Genomic DNA, 20,628 nt, shown 5'->3' with positions numbered 1-20,628 from the left:
TACATTTTCTGTTGTTTGCCCTGAGATCAAGTGCACAGGTGGGCGGGCAGGCCGTGAGGAGTTGGTGGGGTTGCCCGGGCAGCACGCTGCAGGCCTGTAGGCCGTGTCCCACCGCGTGCAGGCCTCTTTCCAGGGTAGTGGCAAAATGGGTGCTGTGGTAGGAGAAACAGGCAAAGCACCACAGGTAAGATGAGTTCGTTTACTTGAAAAATCCTAGGGAGTTGTGCCGGGGGATAACAACAACAAAAAGAGCCGTGTTGGGCAAGTTACACCAGAAACTCTGCAAGGTTTCTGTGCTTGCTCTGTGAGCCTGCACAAGTCCAGCCTCTGCATCACTGACAGACCGACCTACCTCGCTGCTGGGTCTGAGCACAAGTGCTCGCTGTGTACCCTCTTGTCTGGAACATGACACGCTAAAAATACCGTGCTTTGGACTGGTGAGCCTACCATGAACGTACTGGTAATGCTCTTTCTGCTCCTTGTTGAGTGCTCCTTACTGAGTCATCTTTAGACATTCCTTTGTATTTCTCTGTATTTAGTTTAAATGCTTGAGTAGTAAGGACATGCTGCATTACTGTTTCCATCAAAATAAAAGCTCAACAAATAATCATAAAAAAGGAAGTGTAAGTGAAAACATTCTGAACAATAATCTGCTTCTAATTTTTTGGGGGAAGGTTTTTTGATTGCTTCTCTTTCTTTTCCATTGAGACCAACTTACTTGCTAATGCATATATTTTAACTGAAAATAAACTAGCTAGTTTAAAAGTTTTTTTTTTTTTCTTTTCCTTGTATTCACATAATAGGAAGCTTTTCTGAGAAAATATATGAAAGGGATGAGGACAGAGACATTCAAGGGCCGCCAAGAAAGCAAAGAAAACTGTACATTAATGATGTCATAAATTCAACCTGCCTAAGCAGGTTTATTTTAGTCCAAAAGACCCCGTCCTTGCCTGTCTGGCACAGCACTGTCCACTGTGGGCTGGAAATTGGCTCTCAGTGGGGTTGCAGACCCTGGCCTTTCCTGGGCAGAAGGCGACTGCACGATGTGCAGTGTCTGCTCACACAGTCAGTGAGCATTGGGCTCCTCGTGCGTGTGCTGGGCTGGCTGCGGGCAGGTTTTTGGGGAGCACCTGGGCTGATCTGCTGCCTGCTTGTCTGAAGCACCCGTCTCCCCCTGTCTGTGACACGGCCAGAGCTCGCAAACCCAGTTGCGGTGTAGTAAAGTATGAAAAGTGTTTCGGCTGAGGTGATGTGGCCTGGAAGGGTAGTGTGAAGAAGAGAGGGAAAGTCTGTTTAAAAAATGAAACGAACCTTTAAAGCTACTTAAAAACTATTCAGAAACAGAGAAATAGTCTGACTCACTTCTTTAAATAGAAGATGTAAATATTCCTTCAGAGAAGGAGAAAGCAGCGAATGGTAAGTATATTTCGAATGCTGGAAACAGACTAAATTAGAGTGGCAGACTTCTGTTCCTGCCCTCGCTCAGAGTGAGCGAATCGCTCTCGTCTGTCCCCGACTTGACAAGACTGGACAGAAGGATGCTCGTGCCTCTTGGTTCTTCCAGCCTGGCGTAGCCTTCCAAAAGGAAGATCGCACGAAACAATCTCTTCAGTTATCAGGTACAGTGGAGGCAGTTTTTGATCCATCTCCCGCAATAGCTAATAACTCATGTTGGCATAGTTTCAGCATGTTACGAAAGCAGCCTAGATTTCTGTCTGTTGTGTTGCGAACAGGAGATTGTGGAGAGCGGAACTCGCCATAGCAGGGTTTGTAGATTTTTATATAAATATGTTTATACATACATGGTGCGAGTGTTACTTGGTCATTAGGTAGAGGTTTTTGTCTTTGCTCAGGTGTCTGTTGTCAGTAAATTGCTGTGTTTTCAGTGGGGTGTGTGAAATTGTTTTCAGCTGTTCTGTTATCAGATGTTAGAGAGGCCAGGATGGTGAGAGTGAGGTTACTGCAGTACGGGGGCAGCGGTTCCTGGGCATTAACCTGTGTGTTCTGAGGTACTTAGAAAACTACAGGCAGCACATATTTCAGATCCTGTAATTCGTTTTGGATATCCGTAGTAAACACGATATACGGCTTCAGTAACGGTGGATGTGGTGGAGTCGGTGATTGCAACAATCTCTAGTGATAAGGTACGGTTTATGTAGCATCGGCTTTAGTACAGGGCATTCATTTGGGAAAGAGGAAACTTGGGTGGTGGGGGAGGCTTGACAGATAAGGCAAATATATTTTACAGATCATCCCAATAGAAACACACAGTAGGATTTCTTTTTTTTTTCCTCTGGTCTTGTTTTCCTAATTAAAAATTTAGCTGTGCTTCAGCTGTGAAATGTTTTAAAACAGTCAGGAAGATAACCTGTCTTGTTTCGGAATATGTATTGAATTATGTTACAGCTGTTAATAAAATAGAGAATATGCCCACAACAAAAAAATGTAATGGATGGAAAAGCTGTCTGAAGATGTAGCACAATAAAGGTGAATGCAATTCAGCCATTAGTGAATGGGATTAAAACCCCTGTTTATGAGAGAGGGAGGCTTTCCACTGGGACGTAGTCTGCTCTGTGGCTGGCTTTTTGTCTCTAGTGAATTGAGACAGCTCTTCCAGAGCGTTTCTGAAGCTCAGCGCTGATGATTTGTATTCTCTTGGAGAGTAATTTGTCAGGAAATGAACAGCAATACGCTCTGTGTTTGCTGGAGTAGTACAGACAAGTCCAGGTAAAGGCTCACTTCTTGAGGTGAAGTCGTTTTAAACTTTCCATCCAAAAAAATATGTATTTTTTTTTTCCATTTCAGGTACTTTAGTAAGAAGTTTTGAGGTTGCATTAAACTGAGAGGGTCAGAGCTTCAAGCTAAATCTTAGTTCACGGAGAGTGTATTGCTGGTGAGAGATCACCATTTTAGAAGTAGTAAAATAATTTGGAAACTTGCTAAGTTTTGTCTAAGGGTTGCAAAATTTCATTGCGATAGTTTTAAGTAAATATTTGGAAAAAGTGGAAATAAAAAAAAAATTAAGCAGAAGGTTAAACTCCCCCCCGGTGAAGTGGTCACTTTTCTGGAATAAGACTTGGCAGCTTCTAAGGGAATACTTTAGGATTGCTTTCTAGCAAAAGCTAGAAAGAAAATAAGCATTCAGTTCTCATTCAGTTCTTTTTTTTTTTTTTTTTTCCTTTTGGGAAGGGGTGGTGTTCAGGTTTGGGTAGTTTTTTCTTTTCCATCTTCACTATTTTTGCAGTTCGGCAACTGAACAGAGAAGCCCATTAATCTTCAGGTCCAGCCCTAAGAGCCTTGAGGATTCCTGTCTTCCTGTTATTTCTGCTCTTGTGTCGAGTTGGGCATGATTCTCTTTCTTCTTTTCAAGTATTGGGCCTAAATTAGGTATTAGAAACATGTGTTTGATGGGATAACTCTCAAATAAGGGTTTTTGAGGCTTCTGTTGACAGTTTAGATCATGCTGTGGTTTGTGTTTTGTGTCTGTGGAGCTTGGGGCTGGAGTTGGGTAGGGACAGATTTCTTTGCAGCAGTTAGTGCAGCGTCTCACTAATTTGTCTCGTTTTGCTAAATGCAGAGAGATCTGAAACGAGTCTCAAATGTTGGGTCAGTGTGCTGCAGTGAGCAAGAAAGACGTGGGCTGGGACAGTCCACCGTGCTGAGGCTAACCTGGTGGAAGAAAGAGCAAATGCAGAGGAGCTTTAGGAGTTGACGGAGAGTGGTGAGGTAAATGTGTGGTTCGTGGAAAGGAAAACAGTAGACGTGTGTTTAAAATAATAGGAAACTACTCATACTAAGTGGTCGTTTGCAAAGATGGGAGTCTGGCGTGAGGACAACGAAAAGGGGTTGGTGTGTGAGTGACATGAGATGGTGGCGATTTGGAGCTGATACATGACAGGGGAAGGAGTTTTGGTGGGTGAAAACAAGAAAGAGAAGAGGTAAACAAGAAGGCTGGTGTTGAGAAACAGGCTCGGACTGCAAATGCGTGCAGAAAGCCAATGGATTGAAACCTCTGAATGACAAGGAGGGGAGAAAAGACATGAAAAAGAGACATGATGCAGCTTCGATTTTAGTGAGCGGCAACAAAGAGGATGTTTTATGTCACTCTGATCATGATGGAAATAGAAGCTAGAAAGGAGAGGAAACTTTAATGAACAAATAAGATGGAGACAGAAATGGCATGTCAAATACTTTTTTTCCTCCCTTAACATAAAATAGTAACAAAAAAATACACTCCCACCCATCCAAAAGCCAGGCAATTCACTCTTCACCCCGTTTTATATATTTGGGCACAGCAGTAGTAATATATCACGTCAAATTCATCTGATATATGTGCTTATATCATGTCTAATCTTGGCAGGAAGTACAACACTAATTACGCTTACTGTCAAGTTGATTGCCTCTTCCCTGCACGGCGCTAGCTCAGCCCGGCTCTCTCTCCGTTTACATAGGTGTAACTTTTTGTCTTTTTCTTTGGATCATTCTCGGCTCTGGAGTACCCTTTCTCTGGGTCTAGAGGAATCTCGGCCTGTCAGTCTTCCAGATGAGCTGTAACGACTTTCCTGTCAGGGATGTTTAACACAGAAGTATCGATGGGTTGAAATTGATGATTTGTTTTTGACTGTATGGGGTGCGTTTTTTTTGTGTGTGTGTGTGGGAATTTTTGCCTCGTAAAAGACAGCATGTGTTAATTATACTTCGAAAAGAAAGTGCAAGATGCCCATGTGGGTCAGTTCTGAAGATACCATGCTCAGTTTTTCTCCTTGTTTGGTGGTTTTAAAGTAAAAATTAGATGAAGGCAATGAATAGTAATTACATTAATTTGATTTTGTGACATTTCCTTAGGAATGTTCCTAAAAGAAGCAACAGCGAAGCTGGGCATATAATTTTAAGGAAAAGAAAGGGGGGCAGGAAAATGGAGCGGGGAGCAGTGTCAGTAGAAAGAAAGGAAATTGAACCGAATGCTGCGGCTTCGCTGAAAATAATCATAGCACTGGTCATCCTCCTGCGGAGGAGGAGGAGGAGGAATGCAGCATGGGATGTGAAACTTCATGCTGCTCTGAAAGCATTTTCAATGCTATTTGCTAAAATACCTCTGGAAGGGAGAACATCAAAACTGAAGCGATCTGGAAATGCTAGCAGAATTTGGAAAGCATCTGGTCTTGAAGAGAAGAGCGTGTTTGGAGGTGAAAGCTTTGGGAATTACTTCTCTGAAACTGACTCCAGTTTGCGGTTAGGATTATTGCACGTCTGCCTTTAGGAAGATGCAAATAGTTACTGTTTTCAGCTAAACTTAAAAAGAAAAATCTGAATAACCCTACTGGGACTGAGAGCTAAAGGTCAGAAACTTTGAATAGCAGCATTAATTGCTCCCTTTAAAGGATAACGGATCAGAATCTTTAAGGGCTTGCTTGTGGAGGAGGGCGATGTTAATGCCCGTAAGGGATGACACAGCAAGATCCCAAAAATGGGGGCCGTTTTTTTTTTTCCTTGCTACTCCAAAATCAGATCAACACGCTGGTAATTTGGGTGTTAACTGTCTGAAGTGTTGTGGCATTACTTTAGTTGTGTGCTGCGTTTAGGACTTTCCATTCCCTTGCCACAGACGGTGCAGGATCAAGCTCGAAGAAACGGCAACAGCAGGAATTAGGTAGTGCAGCACATACCATCAGTGCCTTGAGCCATCCAGCGTAGAGACCACTCTGTAGGTGTGGGTTTTTTTTTTTTTGATGTTAAATTTTGGTAAAAAGTTCCTGATACGGTATTATCACGGCCTTTCAGTAAATGTCATGCTTGATCTTCCATCTTCAGGCTGGCATCTTTGTGTTTGCGAGTTATGCTCTGTTCTCTCTAGTTGATGTTTTAATGTTACAGGATTATTAAAGAGGTATGTTGGCTTAAAATACATGAAGTATCCTATGTATGCTTGCACTATGTTGCTGAATGCTTACCATTGGTTCAGGCTATATTGGAAACGTGTAAATATTCAGGGAATCGGGGATATGTGGTAGAACTTGCTATTGAAATAGATCATGGTGTTCATTGTGGCAATAATTTTTAAGGAACTTGGATTTCCTCAGCTGCTTGTATGATTCTGTATAATGATAGCGAAGCTATTTCTGCTTTCCTTCTCTAACTAACGTATTCAATAGATTAATTGCATGCTTATTTGTGCAAGCAAGGGTTTGGAAATAAAAAGTTTCCCTGTGTTGCAGAAAGAATTAACTTCTTCATCATTTCTACAGTTCTTTTTGCAAAAGAATCTTTTGTAAAGTCACTTGACGCTAAATTTTTTTCCAGGCTCTCCTCACCACTGTGATGCTCTCACTACTCTGCCTCCCTCCCCGTGTCCTTAGAAAGAATCCTCTCATCTCTAGGGAAGGAGGAGAGTCGTAGGGGAAATATGATGATTTAAAACAAACAAGATTTAAAAAAAAAAAATCTTTAAATGGGTTTAACTTTGTAACAACAGGTGGCAGAATTTTTTCTTCCTCTTTATTTCAGATATGCTTGTTGATGATCTGTGGAAAACTATTTAGATTTGGCTATTGCAGTTATTTTTCCAATATGCCTTTTAGACTTAGTCACTTGGAGCTTGCTTTCAGTGGAGCACTTCCTAGAGTTTGTAAGAAATCCTAGTGGACTATGTAATGATGTGTTTGGATTAAATTTCCTCCCTTTTGCGTGTTCTACAGGAAAACGTATTTCCTATTAGGCTGGTAGAGAGTTGTAAGGGATAGATTTTGTTTGCGTTTGAAATGGCAGAAGTCTCCTACGCCAGTCCATGAAATTCTTGGGTATTCGAGGGAGGCAAGTGAGCGCAGCCCAGCGCCTTGCCTTTCCCCTGCTCCTCTTCCAGCTGTGCTCTGGTTAAATGTGTGTGGATGTCTGCAGGTGGACACAGCTCAGAAAGTCTGGAGGCTGGCTGTCTTGTCGGGTGCTGTGTGGTAAGTGAAACATGAGGTTCTGTATCTAAAGAAGGTTAAAGATTTGTTTCCAAAGAAACACACTTCAGACTCTAGCAAGACCCTTCGACTACGTAAATGATGTTGATTTTTGCATTTCCCTGTTTATCTGTCAGAATAGTTTCATGAATTCTGTAAGGACGGTGGGGGCTTCTTTATTGGACCAAATAAGAATGAAGAAGGCAGGCATTTAAGCCTGAACTCAACTTTAAGTACTTTAGGTGTTTCTGTACAACAAGCATGTTTAAGAAATTTTAGCTGATGGCTGTTTGGCAGCATCGAGACCCTGTGCTCAGAGGAGACCGCAGAATGCAGGTGTTTGGGGTTCGGTGTTCTCATTGTAGGCTGAATTCTTGTGCTAACCAGTTCTTTAACTGCCTGTTATCAAAAATGTTTGCCTTTTTAGTGGATTCAGATCCCCTAAGATAAGTAGCTGCGGGTTGAAATACTGGCAGCCTGGCGGTGCATTTAAAGTGGCTCAGTGGATTACTCTTACAATTGTTTGCTATCTGGGGATGCTGCTAGCGGAGCTAAAAAAGCTGTGACCTGATCATTATCAAGCTTTTAAAAGGAGGAACAGAAGTATGAGTGTCAAATTCTGCTGAAAATCTTTTTTTTTTGTGTGTGTGTGTGTGTGTGTGGGAACTTGCCTGAAATATTTAAAGTAACACTATAACTAATGTCTGACCTTTTAATCAAAACTTTGCTATTCTTCCGGTGCTAGTTTTGTCAAGATATTTTCCAATATAATGCTATCAATGGCAGAGCTTTTTGTATTCTCCTCACCGGATAAATGATTAATGGTCTCAGCACTGCCTTCTGGATCACCTTGTAAGAGGTCTCCTTCATCAATCTGGCAAGGGGATTGTATGGCAGTTTGCACCCTAATTACAGTCCCCAGCTGGGGATGTGCTGTTTAACAGATTACTTGCAGTGGAAGTACAGTCGGCGCGGATATAGATGACCATGGAGTTGTTTGGTGCTCGGATGCAACAATTTGATTTCCTTTCTAGAACAAAAAAAATCCACTTCATATAAACAGTGCAACAGACAAACGCGTTTAGCTGGAATTAACTCTGTAACTTAAAGGTTTAATAATAACAACAGTTCTGTGTTTCCCTGTTTTCATCTCTTCCTTTGCTTTCTTTCGCAGTCTTACAGACGAGGGCAGTACTGTGAGTCAGAAATTTATATTACCAACAGAAACATTAAGGTTCCACAGGGCAAAACAAAAGTGATTCAAAAGGTGCTTTTATAGATAATAAGTTTTAGTGTTGAACAGTTTACCCAGAAGAAAACAGATTATTTCTAGTGGGCTGTCATTATTGCTGGCTGTTTTTTTTTTTTTTTTTTCTGGCTCATTTGTGGTGTAATACTGCTAGTCAATTAAGATGTATTTCTGTAGGAACCATGAAAGACAACTGCCCTGCTTCCACCAAGCGTATTGCGAAGTGCATGCGCCTACCTATTGCTCGGTCTGACAAATCTGAGTGTACCGCTGAGAAACAGCTTATTTAAGGACTAAGACATAGAGAAAAACTTGCACAGCATCCCGCCAGGCACAAAGCAAGGTGCCCATTTTGGTATTTGACAATGAGAAGATCTAGTGCTTTGAAAGGATGTAGTTTCTGAATCATTTTGCATATATATCAGTGTTGTAGCAGGCAAAACCAGATAAGGTTGTGAATATCCTGGCAATCTGGAAAAAAAAATGATTTTTTTTTAATTATAAGGATTTATTTTCATTTTTTTGTTAATTTTATTAAATCAGAGGTTTATCTGGGTACTGATAAATACTCACTGGGTGACATGCACTTGAAGGATAAAGGCAGGGAAAAGTGATAATAGTAGATTGAAGCTGGAGGTAGAAAATGCGTACAATTTGAGCCTATATCCTGAAAAACTAGAACTGAAGAATTGTTGGGATTAATGTTGGTTGATTAAGACTATAGAAGCCTTTAGTTTTGCAGTGGCTGCTGTGAAGGGGTGTGTGTGTGTGACTTCCTTCCTCTAACTTGGAGAGGGTAGGAAAAAAGATCCCGCTATTCAGTGAAAAAGTAGTTGAATACATCTGACCTGTGTTTGAGTGCTGTTGGGTGGTAGCAAGTCTTGGAAATCTCTCCACTTCCGAGCTTGTCTCCCGGCATATGGATGAGAGTGGATAGGTGTGTATGTTGGAGGAATTTGTCACTGTCTTGTACATGGATTTCTTGCAAATCAAGGACGAAGTCTTAATTCCTAGAGATGGTCAGATAATGGCTCGTTATACAGTGCATTTATTCTTCTGGATTTCCTTCCCCATGAGAAATGGAGGAATTGACCCCAGAGTTGTCATATGTAATATATATTGTTACATTATCCAGTATCACATGTGCTGTATGGTAAAAACTCTTCTGAGAGGTCATGGGGAAGGCTCAGCTTTATTTGCCCCGTGTTTTTACCAGTTGAAAATCTTGCTTTTCCGATGGTCTGGTTTCCGTTCACTCCATTACCTCCCATGTGGAGCAAGCAGTCCTTCGATTCCTTGTCCTCTTGGTTAAAAATCAGACTGCTCAATTTCTTCTTGTTAAAAAGCAGATGCAATACTTCCTTCATATCTGTCTTTCAAATGTGATAGCAGCATGGCTGGTGCTCGTGTGAGCATTCATCATTATTCTGTTTGCAGAAGCAATTGGAAGCAAATGATCCAGGTCGTTGTTATTACTCATATTTTGCGTTCTTTCCAGTTCTGTGGCTTGAGCTCTTATTTGAGCCGCGCTGACACATTGTGAAACAACACATCTCGGTCTGTAGTCATGCATATTAATTGTCAGGTGGTGCACTGTCTCCCGCCAATCTCAGTTTTACCGTGGTGGTTCTTTCAGGTTTTGTTCCAGGACAAATGCATTGTAGGTACTCGGGAGGAAAACATTTTTTCCTAAATTATTTTAGCAAATGGAAACCCTTTTTTACTCTGGCTGAAGACTTTGTCTTGGCTGCAAGCCTGGGAGGTTTAAACATTTGCTGTTCCTTTTATTGTTCAAACCTGTGCTGCATATTTTAAGTGAGCAAGCAGTCTGTCAAGTTATTAGAAATCATTACTTTGCCACGGAGTTATTGAATGGATGTGGAAACAGGTGTTTGTCAGTTTTTACCTTCTGGACTGAATATTTTTGATGTTTCAGGAACTCTTATGTGCAGTCAACCATTGTGCTTCATATAGGAGAATGCTTGATTCAGATTATCCGAGCAATCAGGGAGCAGAGATGCGGTTCTGTGATTCATAATTGAAATTTAGCCTTTAGATTAACTTCATTAGTATGCTGTTGAACAAGGACAGGGTGTTAATAAATGAAAAAATCCTTCTGGGTTTAAGCACTGAGTGCCACAGTAGGTCTTTGCAGTTCATTATTAAATTTTTATTTTTGCTGTGACAGCATTATTTTAGATTTGACCGTGCTCTTTTTGTGTTTATTCATCAAAATTGTGCAAATAGTTATGTGAGGAAAAAGAGAGAATAAAACCCAAATTCTCCTAGTTAAGCCACGTTTTTGAGCCATTCTGAGATCCAGAAAAGGAACTTCAGAAAACTAGACTTAAGTTTCCCTTCCAAATGATATTTTAAAGTAACGAGAGAAACCTGACTTATATTCTTAAAGTCCTTTAAACTTTCTGGAGAAGTAGAAAGTAAATAATAGCCTCCAGTCGTTAGATGATAGGCTTGTAAATATTTATAAAATTGTGTTTGTTTATCCTACTGAGATGAAAAAGTTTCATTTGTTGTTCCCATGCCCTGATTGCTTTATCAATTCTTGACCTCGATTCTCGTTATTTTTCTGGATCTGGATTTCCTTTAGACCACAGTTCAGCAAAGGACTTAACAGCACTTGAACGCATTTGAAGTTGCTTGGACTTCAGGTAACTTCTTGAAGCTGACCTTGATTCCCAGAGAGATGCTTTGTTATCGTTCATTATATCTTGTACGTCTCGCAGTAGCCTGTGTGCCATCGGAGTAGATGTGAGTATTCAGACTTCTACGGGTGGAGTGTTTTTTTTGTGCAAAATAAAGGTTAATGTGGTTGAACCTGGAGTGACTATGCCGTATCTGCTAGGAAGTTGTTATTGTTTCTATTTGTTAGGCTATTTTTATGTTTTATATAATGCTTTGTATGCTTTGCGTGGTTTTATAGAAGATTTGGACGGATTCTCATTTGTCATACAGACGTGCATTCAAGGAAAGTACATTCAAGGGAAAAATACCGAGTTACCAGAATGGAAAAGAAGATAATAGGAATTTTTGGTTCCTTTCCATCCTCAGAGCTGCTCTTGATCTCCCTAAAGCCTGTATCAGAATATTTCAAGTTAGCTGTACATATGCTCTTCAGTGGAGAGTCGTATACTTGTTGTAGTTCCGTGTACTTTGAGGTAGCACGGCATCTGCTTCTGCAGGGAAGAATTACGAATTTGGCTTTTTTCTCCAGGCAGCCTCGAGAGATGCGCAGATTGCTGAACAACAGAGCAGGTTGGTGTCGGGTTCTTGAAAAGTTGGGAGCAGGGTTTGAACTCCTTACACAGAGTCTGTACTGGCTTAAAGAAGTTTAGCTTCCGGAAGCTTTGTGACTTATGGCGACGAGGAGTCTTTGTTCTGTGATAAACGCGGTGGTGATGTTTGAAAGTTTGGAAAAGAAAAATGAAGAGAAAAGCAGAAAGTGTTTGTTATGTGTCACATTAAAATCCTTGAGTAATTGTGAAAAGCGTAGACCATGATCTCTTGATGTATTAGTGGGAGATATGTGTTTTTACATTATACTTTTCCGTAGAGATTGGGGTGAGGGTGGTGGGGACTTTTTTTTCCTTTTTTTTTTTTAATGCTGAAGGTTATGACTGAGGAAAATTACTTTGTAGGAAGCAGTTTAAGATATATGGAGTTCTATAGCTTCCATTATTTCCTCCTATGGGAGACCAGTCCTAACCAGCGGAAGTAATGCACATCCCAGAATGTTTTAATTTTCAAAAAGAGCTGCTGTTAGGAAACCTTGAATTAAGATCGAGGGCTAGACTTTGTGGAGTAGGGGAAATGTAGCCATTGCTAGTTTCTAGCTTATTGTAGCCACTTCATGGAGGAAGTGAAATATTTGACTTTTAGAGGGATCTTAGATAAAATAAAAATCAAGTTTACCCCCCTCTTTTTTTTTTTTTAACCTGGAAGACACATTTTTGGGTATTTGTGATGTGTTTGAGCCAGTACCCAGAGAGTATAAGTTGTTTTTTTTTTTTTTCTTGAAAAGGGTAGCCTCATCTGTAAGAGCCTGTGATTTTCTGAGAGGAAATCATGCATATAGGAGAAAGAGAGAAAAAGAAGTAAATTAGACAACTGCAGAGTTCAGGTACCATCTGATAGTATGAAGTTTGAATGACAACCTAGCTTCTTAAAGACCAACAGATAATGTTGGTCTCCCTGTTGTCATTAACATTACACTCAAATGCCATGAGAACAAGCAGTGTGTGAAGATACACGAATAAGGGGAGATGATGACTTTGCCTCACTTAAGGAGGTTTCCAGTAGGAAAACAGTATGGGGGGGGGGGGGGGGGAAGTCACTTGAAGAGGTTGGAAAAAAAAACAGGGAACCACTGCTGGTATGGATTTCCAGCAAGATGGTGGATGCAGGTAATAAATTCCCTGGGGATGCTCGGGAGCCAGATGTGCTCTCCAATATTTTGTTTTGTATAACGGAGAACTCTTCTTGTTACCAACACTTTTCTACTCATCCTGATCCTTAGATTGTGAGCAATCCTCTGGCCTTGCTGGAGGAAATATGGGGAATATGTTCAGTCTTCACATGCCCTGGAAAACTTGTGTCCAAGCTAGGGTGCCTACTGCTAGCTCACAACTGCCCTTGCTCTATGGATTTGTCACGCTTCTGAAAGAGAATTGCTTGTTTTTATCCAGGTAACTCAAGATCATGCTTACCTCAAAACAGTTATTGCTAAATGCAAATACTGATTTATTTACAAAATTCAAAATAGTAAAATTGCAGATGGGAAAAAATGAGTTAAAGCCTTCCTTTACTTGCATATTTATGAAGGTTAAACTGGAAAGATTTTTCTTCCTTTTTCTACCTGATATTCTGGAGCATTTCTTGGTGGTCAAGTGTTTCATTTTCTTGCACTCCTGATGCTTCTGATAGCGTTAATTGGAGAGTTTTCATAAGTATGCTTGCACTTATGGTCAATCTCTCTTTTGAGGTCTGACAAGATACATAGACAGATTAACCTTTTAATCAAAATCTAGTTTATTATTCAGGGGTTAGTGTGACCAGTCACCTTAATTAAAGTAGGCATTGCTTTATTTCTTTGGAAATCCAAATGTACATCACTTCCTATATTTAATTGACTACTTAATTACTCCATGCTTCAATGAAGGCTAAAACCCTTCTCTTCCATCTCTTTGATGACTTGTTGATTAACCCAGTGCAAGATATCGCCTCTAGTGAGTCTTGTATCATGCTGCATACTAACTAGGATACAAGCAATAAACTCTGATAGTAGATACAAGTATCTAAAATGTTTGTTGCATGTTAATGGTTCTTGCCTGAGACCATGATGTAGTAACAGTTACCTGACCTGGCATGGTTGAGCCCAACCATATGTTCTATAAGAATGTTATACTGGATAGATAGCCTTATTCAAACTACGAGTGAGAGTAAAGTTTAGTTTGTGTAGGACAAGTGTGTATGATGTGCAACCATGAGGGAAAACCTCTTGCTGCTTGAGCGTACAACACCTCTAATGCATTCTCAGTCTCTGTGCCCTTTTTGCCCTCATCACCTCTTTGTATGAATGCAGCCAAAAGAGAAAATACAAAACATGAAACTTTTGAAACCAACTGAAGTCAGTGTAAGGCTTCTTGATGATTTAAGCGTGAATGGTTTTGTATTTAGCTTTAAATAAATTTCCTGCTCTAGAGGCACTATCTGGAAATAAACTGTATTTCAGCTACCTTCCTGGTTCTCTCGTATCATAGTAATATGATGTGTGAGAATCAACATACTTTGAAATAACCTTAGTGAAAATGAAAAACCTTGAGTAGAGTCTGTTTTCAGCTTTCAATATTATTACTTTGATATTCCAGATTTTTATATATATATATATATATATATATATTTATATTTGTATGTGTGTATATACATATATATATAGTAGTTTGTAGAATCATAGCCTTAGCTTACTTGTGGAAAGTATCTGGTAGGTAGTTTCTACTGAAAAAAAGCTTAATCTTTGGATTCACTGATCCTCTCTTCTAGCCAGAGCTGTCACTTCCTTCAGGTCAGTTCAGGCACACTATAAATCAGTACCTGCTGACTAGTCAATCAGCGATTGATTCGATTTTGCAGCACTGGAAGGCAGTCTTCGCTGGTTTAAAACAGAGTTAAAGTGGTCTAAAAGGACTGAGCGTGTGAGTTCTGGAGCCAAGACTTGTGTCACTGGTTTGCAGGCAAATAACTTTATATTTACCATGTAGAAATGGTCTTTGTGCTGGAATCTTTCTCTCTCTCTCTCTTTTCTTTTTTCGTTGTCCCATGTTAAACTTGATTGTTCTTTTTTGGGACCTGATACTCGTATCATATTCAGTGTTGTTCAACTTCCCTGGTATCTGGAAGTGCTCAGGGACAGAACATCAGGCTCCTTAGTGTGTCTCTCAGATGGAGTTATAAATGCTAATGGAGGTTTTAAAAAAAAAAAAAAAAGGATGTTTGCAAGGGCCTTTGACACCTCTGCAGAAATATTGGAAATAAAACCAAATAAGGTCTCTTTAAGATCTCTTCAAAAGTTTAATACAATATTGATTTTCTTTTGAAGGCTTTCTATAGAAAGCCTTTATCTGATGCCATGTCCTGTTTGTGCCATAGCCCATGGTTTGATAACGCTCAAATCCTTTGTGGTACTGAGTGACAAAACCCAAGTGCACCGTGATGTGACTTGTGCTGACCTCTGTATGTTAGTATTAAAAAGCACTCAGAAATGATTAAGTCCTCCGTGCAGTTTGGATTTCTGTGCCTCAGACTCCAGAAAAGATGCTGTTGCTCTCTCACATGTCGGTGTTCCTGTGAAGAGAAGACCTAAGTATATGTACTTCTGCCTGGCTGGGTTTCAAAGTTAGCTCAAATATTTTGTGTAACCTTTCAATAATTTCAGGGAATGAGAAAGCACTGTTAGTGTGAAAGTACAAAATGTTTCAGCTTATTGAAAAAAAAAAAAGGAAAACAAAAATACATTTTAGAAACATCCACTTTTAAAAATGGAACAAACTTCAGATTTTATAATTGTTTCAAAATTAAATATGCCTTCAAGGTAGTAAGAAATTTTCCCAAGGTAGATGAAACCTGCAAGGACAACTGATAGCAAATGAAAGGAAAATAGGGATGGTCTTTTATCCTTTTTTCTCCCCCTGTTACTGTCTGTGGGTCTTCAGCTGTGGTAGTCTGCTCACTTTGAAATTGCCCCAGTTAGGATGGTCTGAGGTTATTGTTGCTATGAGGGAAATGTTTTTACATTAGAAAGGTGTTTCATCTGACTAGCCTTGAAAGATTTTTTTTTTTTCCTGGTAGTAGTTCCAGTTTCAAAAATGCAGCCGGCATCATAGCGTGGGCAAGTAAGAAAATCAAAGAAGGACATTTTCTGACTGTGTGCTGTAGTTTTTTGCTTATCGGAATAACTCTGAAATTCTGTTCTGTTGAAATAACAAGGAAATATTTCTGTTTCTCTGATTAGAGGGGAAAAAAAAAGAAAAAGAAATACTCTGTCTGATCTGTGGAATACACTTGGAGTGATTCCAGCCCAGCTAGGGATGCTCCGGGTAGTGAACGGATCAGGATCCTGCAAGGGAGGCTGCTCTCAGTGCGTGATGTTCAACAGTGTCTCTAACTTGTTTAGCTCTTTTATGTCTCTATGTTGTGTTTTTGTCGCAAAGTAATTGTTAGTGTTTTGCATTGGGTATTCTGCCAGTGTCTGATTCCATCAGTCAGTGCTCCCTGAAGGAGCCTGGTTCTTCTTGGAGCTGAGTCGAGGTGGCACATACAGCCACATCCTGAGCTGCTGGAAATGGGCTTACGTGGGCACTGTGGCAAGCTGCAACAGCTGAAGATTTGTCCAAAAGTTTATTTTCATGCCTGTTTAGCTTCTCTGTATGTATGCATGTTCATATACACAAAAACTTATGCACCAAATAATGAGCAATTATTCCATTAAGACATAAATATTTGAACAAGTTAAAACAAATGAGCTGTGATAACGCTGTATATGACTGAATTTGCGTGTTGTGTTTAATAGGTGCACGTTGTTACTGTGTTTAATTTGCCATCATTTCCCCTGCTTTGCCGTTTTTTCAGATGCAAAGCATTTGAAGCAAGACTGGGCTTCACATCAAGCTGAAGAACTGATGTGTGACTTTTTGCAAGTTAGAAGTCTGCTCTCGTAAATTCTTATTCTTTCACAGAGATTTACTGACTCTTTGTAGCTGTTGATTACCTGACTCAAGCAGCTGTACTGATGTTTCCACTCGAACTTCTTTCTGGTTGTTGCTTGGTACAACTTGGTTTGACCGCTGCGGCGCTGGAGTGGCAGCAGATGTAGAGAGGAGAATGAACTGAAGCCAGCACTTGTAAAGCAGCAAGTTAATAATATATTTATAAGGATACTATATATAGGTACTTTGATATCAATATATAGTATTAAATAATGTATAATGTATTTACAGGAAAGAAGTTTCAGCTCTGCAGAAGCAATTGCACGTATAACTACTTGGCAACAAGAGTGGCATGCTACGTTGTAGGTACAGATAATGTTAGTCTGCTTAAAACCAACTAGAAAATTTGCTGTAAATGCCCAGAGTGGAATAAATGCCACCTGAATTCTTAACGTGTTTTTGAAGCAGGTTATAAAATCATTTAAAGGAACCCGTGAGGTAGTGAAGAGAATTTAAAAGTCTGCGTGACTTCGAGCTTGAGAATCTGAGCGTCTTCGGTAAGAGACTTGTCTGTGTGGGAGATGCAATGTGTTAGTGAGCTACTTGTGGAATAGCTCCCTTGGGGAGCTCAGGATTATTGAAAACCTCTCCACCAAGTGTTGGGAATATTTGTTTGGCCTTGCTTTCCTTTAATAGAAGGAGCAATGGTTGTATGGTAAGTGCAATATAGGACTCTGGAGACTAAATAATATTTTTGATTATATAGAAGAAAATGAGAGCTACTCAGCAGTGTAGGAGATTGGTCTTCAAATCCACTAAGGCAGGTGGTCATAGACAGTAGCCAGAAATCCCTGTGTAAATGTTAACTCTTATTAAAATCAGTGTTTTTTCTTTCTGTAGTTTCAGCGTGTTAAGGGGAGAAAGGGGAAGAAAAGGCTTATCAAATACCAGTATAAACAATATGTTGGCTTTTAAGGCAATCGTTTCAGTTCCTATTTTTACTCAAAGCCATTAAGTTTTAATTATGAGCAAGTTTTCTAGTTCAAGTGTGTAAAAATCAATGCTTTGTTTATGAAGCAGTAGCAGAGGCGAGTGCTTTCACTCAGGAACTTTTGTCTCACACCTGTGCCCCTTTAGGGCACCGCAGTTGTGTTTGCAGAAGTGTTGTTCACCGGGTCGGATTTAAGCTCTTTGTTTTTACAGATGTTTCAAGGTTTTTCTTGTTTGAAATAATGTAAGAAAAGAAGAAAGGTAAAGTACAGATACAGTAGCCAAGAGGAGCAGCTGGGTGTAAGGGAACTGAGGCTCAGTGTTGGCAGCGGTGTCTTTTGTCTGCTGCTGTAGCTGCGCCCCTGGCTGCTGTGAGACTTGCGGGAGGTGAATGTGGGCGCTCATCCCTCCCTGGGGGTTGGAAGGGAGCTGCCAATGCCGTGGTTTCTTCTGGCCACAAGGTGCTGCTGTCTTACCTGCTCTTCCTTGCCTCTCCCAAGGACTGGTGCTGAGAAGCAACCACAACGGCTGCTGGTGAGGACCTAGAGCTATCTTCAAGCTGTCCCTAATCATCCTGTGTTACTCTGTCCCAGCTCCATCCCAGTAACTCCCAACAGGGTGTCCTTTCTCCAAACGACCTGGCAATGAGTGAGGGTAATACCCTGCCAGATGATGATGAAGGATTCACTTATGTTATTTGATGTATCTTTCATGCAAAAGTTAGTATCTGCTTTGATGTTGGGTAGGTTGAATTCAAAGAAGATAGTTGATCCATGATCTGAAAAGATGTTTTCAAGGTTCTTGCTGGCTACTAGTAGTTCAGCTTGCAGTTGTCTTGGCTGTCATTCTAGTTAGAGATGAACCTCTCACGGTGGGTTAAATACCAAAGCTAGAAATGTCATGCAAACGTGTGGAAACAGCAAAAGCTGAGTGGTCTGGGAGTTTGTTGTCTTTGAACAAAAAGACCTGGGATTTATAAAGCGCAATATCTGTATCACTTTCATTTGTTTAGGCTTGTGAAAATTATTGAAATATATGTGGGAAAACAGATGTCTTAATTGCAGATAATTTGTAACTTCTAATTTTTTTTTCTTCCCCCTCCCAATATGTGTGGTTATAGTTATGGAATTAAAGGCATGCTGCATCTAGCAATATTTTTAATTTTATTTTTCTAAGGATGACAGAAGTTCAGGTAATCATCCTCAGAAATCTTATTCAGGATGGTGGAGCAGCTCTGAAATGGATAATTCAGGGTGGAAATGTGATGGATTCCTGACTGCTTGTGTTAGTTGCATAATCATAGGTTTTGGGAGATTGTTTGCCCATTAGCAGAGAACTCTGACACTTAACAGCTTCAATCTGCAACCCAAAAGCTTTGCGTGGTGGAGGCTACCACCGTTCTGCTGGAATTCATTGCCTCTTACAGCACTGAGCACGTGGGAGTGCAGGTAGGTAGTGACTGGGATGAAATTCGGTAATATGTTGATTATGACAGCTGACTTCAAATAGGAAAAAGTAGAAAGGGACTCTTGAAACTTTAGCTGATTATCTCTTGGGAGTCCAGATGTGAGGAGGAACTCTAATCCAAAATCTTCTCTTCTGGCTTATTACTTTTGCTTTTCTGTATTTGAAAAGGAAGTGAGACCTTATTAGAAATCACTTGCTCTGTGTAGACACAGTGATGCACGAGGGGTGTGACGAACAAATTTTGCTTCCTTGTTTCTGCAGTGATCTGAAGATTTGATTGTTTTCACCTTGGCTTGTAGTATGGAAAAGTCCAACTTTCCAGTATACTATTGTTGGTGGGTACTGTCATTGAAATCAGCAGGAGCCTCAAAACAGTCATTACTAGACCTGACATGACCAAATTTATGTGAAGGTTCACTTACTAAATAAATATTTAAATTCCTTTAAATAAGAACTTTGATTAAAAATGTGCTATTGCAGTATTGCATCTTTAACTTTGCTTCAAAATTCTTGCATTTTTTTTCCTGAAGTCAAGTAAATTTTCCTCATTACTTCATCAAGTAATGATAAAATGATTTATTACATTTCTTGGCTATAATAATAAGACTGTAATGTGCAGCAGTCATTCGCAATATGTTAATTCATTGTAATATTGTCATGAACAAACTTCTAATAGCTGTAAATACATCTAAAACTGTCATATTAAGTGCCCACAGACAGGTACAATGGGAAAAGTTGTTTTCAAATTCAGTGAAAATGCTGAAGAATGCTATTTGTCTGTAATTAAATATTGAGGATTTCTGTACTAAATATTTAATTGCCCAGCTGTACTGCAATAAAGTAGTGGGGAAATGCTAAAGCCCTGCATTTGCACTCACTGACCATTTCTGGGGCAGTGAATTGACCTCCATCCTAAAGGAGCTGAAAGGAAGTAAGGGGCTTAAAGACAAGTCTTTGGTGTGTTACCACCAGTGTTGGTCCTGAGAAACAACACTTGGTTATCGTGTGGCTACACCAGGGCTCTTCTGAGCCACTTGTGTGTACAAGAAGACCTGTTCCTGACTTTTCGCGCTTTGAAGCAGGAGTCCAGGAATTTTGGAAAGGCTGTAAGGCACGTGGGGGGAAAGCAGGAAATGGACTATTTGAACTCTTTTTTGTTATGCGGCAAGTCTGTATCAAAATTGGCATTAAAACAATACAAATCGAAATGATTCGGGTTGATACAACTTTTTTGGTCAATTTTACAGACTTCTTTGAAGCAGATAATTGCTAAGAGAAAGTAAAAATGCTGTTTCTCAGTGTGTGAAATGCTCCCTGTGCTTTGAGGAGAAAATATAAGGACAGAAGTAGGACGTTGTACTTGCACTCAGATTTACAGGGTCGTTGATTAGAAGAGGCTTAGAACTGGCCTTCGTAGTTGTCCATTTTCAACACTCCAGATATTCCACCTAGACGTGGATACATTAAGTATAATGTATGTGTAGGCAGCACTGTAGACATAGAAATACTGGAGTATACTTTGAAGTCTTATGGGTCTGTAACATCTTAGAAAAGTTTAAAAAATTACTACCATTGTAAGACAGTGTTGAAATACCAGTTGGCCCAACACCTGGGGTTTGGTACAGTATTACTGAGATGGATTGCTTAAATATCTCAGTCGTGGACGCTTGTCCGTAACATGGGGACAACAGTGTTGTTACGAACCCCAGTGGTCGTTTCTAAGATGCTTTGAGAAATGAGTGTGTTGGGAGCTCCATGT

General features: G+C 40.1%; 1 protein-coding gene across 9 annotated transcripts in view; it reads left to right on the top strand.

Annotated features, from left to right (window-relative positions):
• Nucleotides 1-20,628, top strand: part of THSD7B (thrombospondin type 1 domain containing 7B) — a 454,300-nt gene that overhangs the window by 139,317 nt on the left and 294,355 nt on the right. For 2 of the 9 annotated variants that reach the window (XM_083841260.1, XM_083841259.1), the window contains exon 1: nt 1,928-2,144. The exons of 4 other annotated variants lie outside the window; for them this stretch is intronic. The gene's annotated coding sequence lies outside the window, so the exon portion shown is untranslated. 3 more of the 9 variants (XM_083841252.1, XM_083841257.1, XM_083841255.1) reach the window with 3 other exon arrangements.

This window comes from Anser anser (genome assembly GCF_964211835.1).
Source record: "Anser anser genome assembly, chromosome: 6".
Lineage (NCBI taxonomy): Eukaryota > Metazoa > Chordata > Aves > Anseriformes > Anatidae > Anser > Anser anser.
The sequence above is the reverse complement of the archived record's forward strand: the minus strand, read 5'-3'. Positions and strand labels throughout refer to the sequence as shown.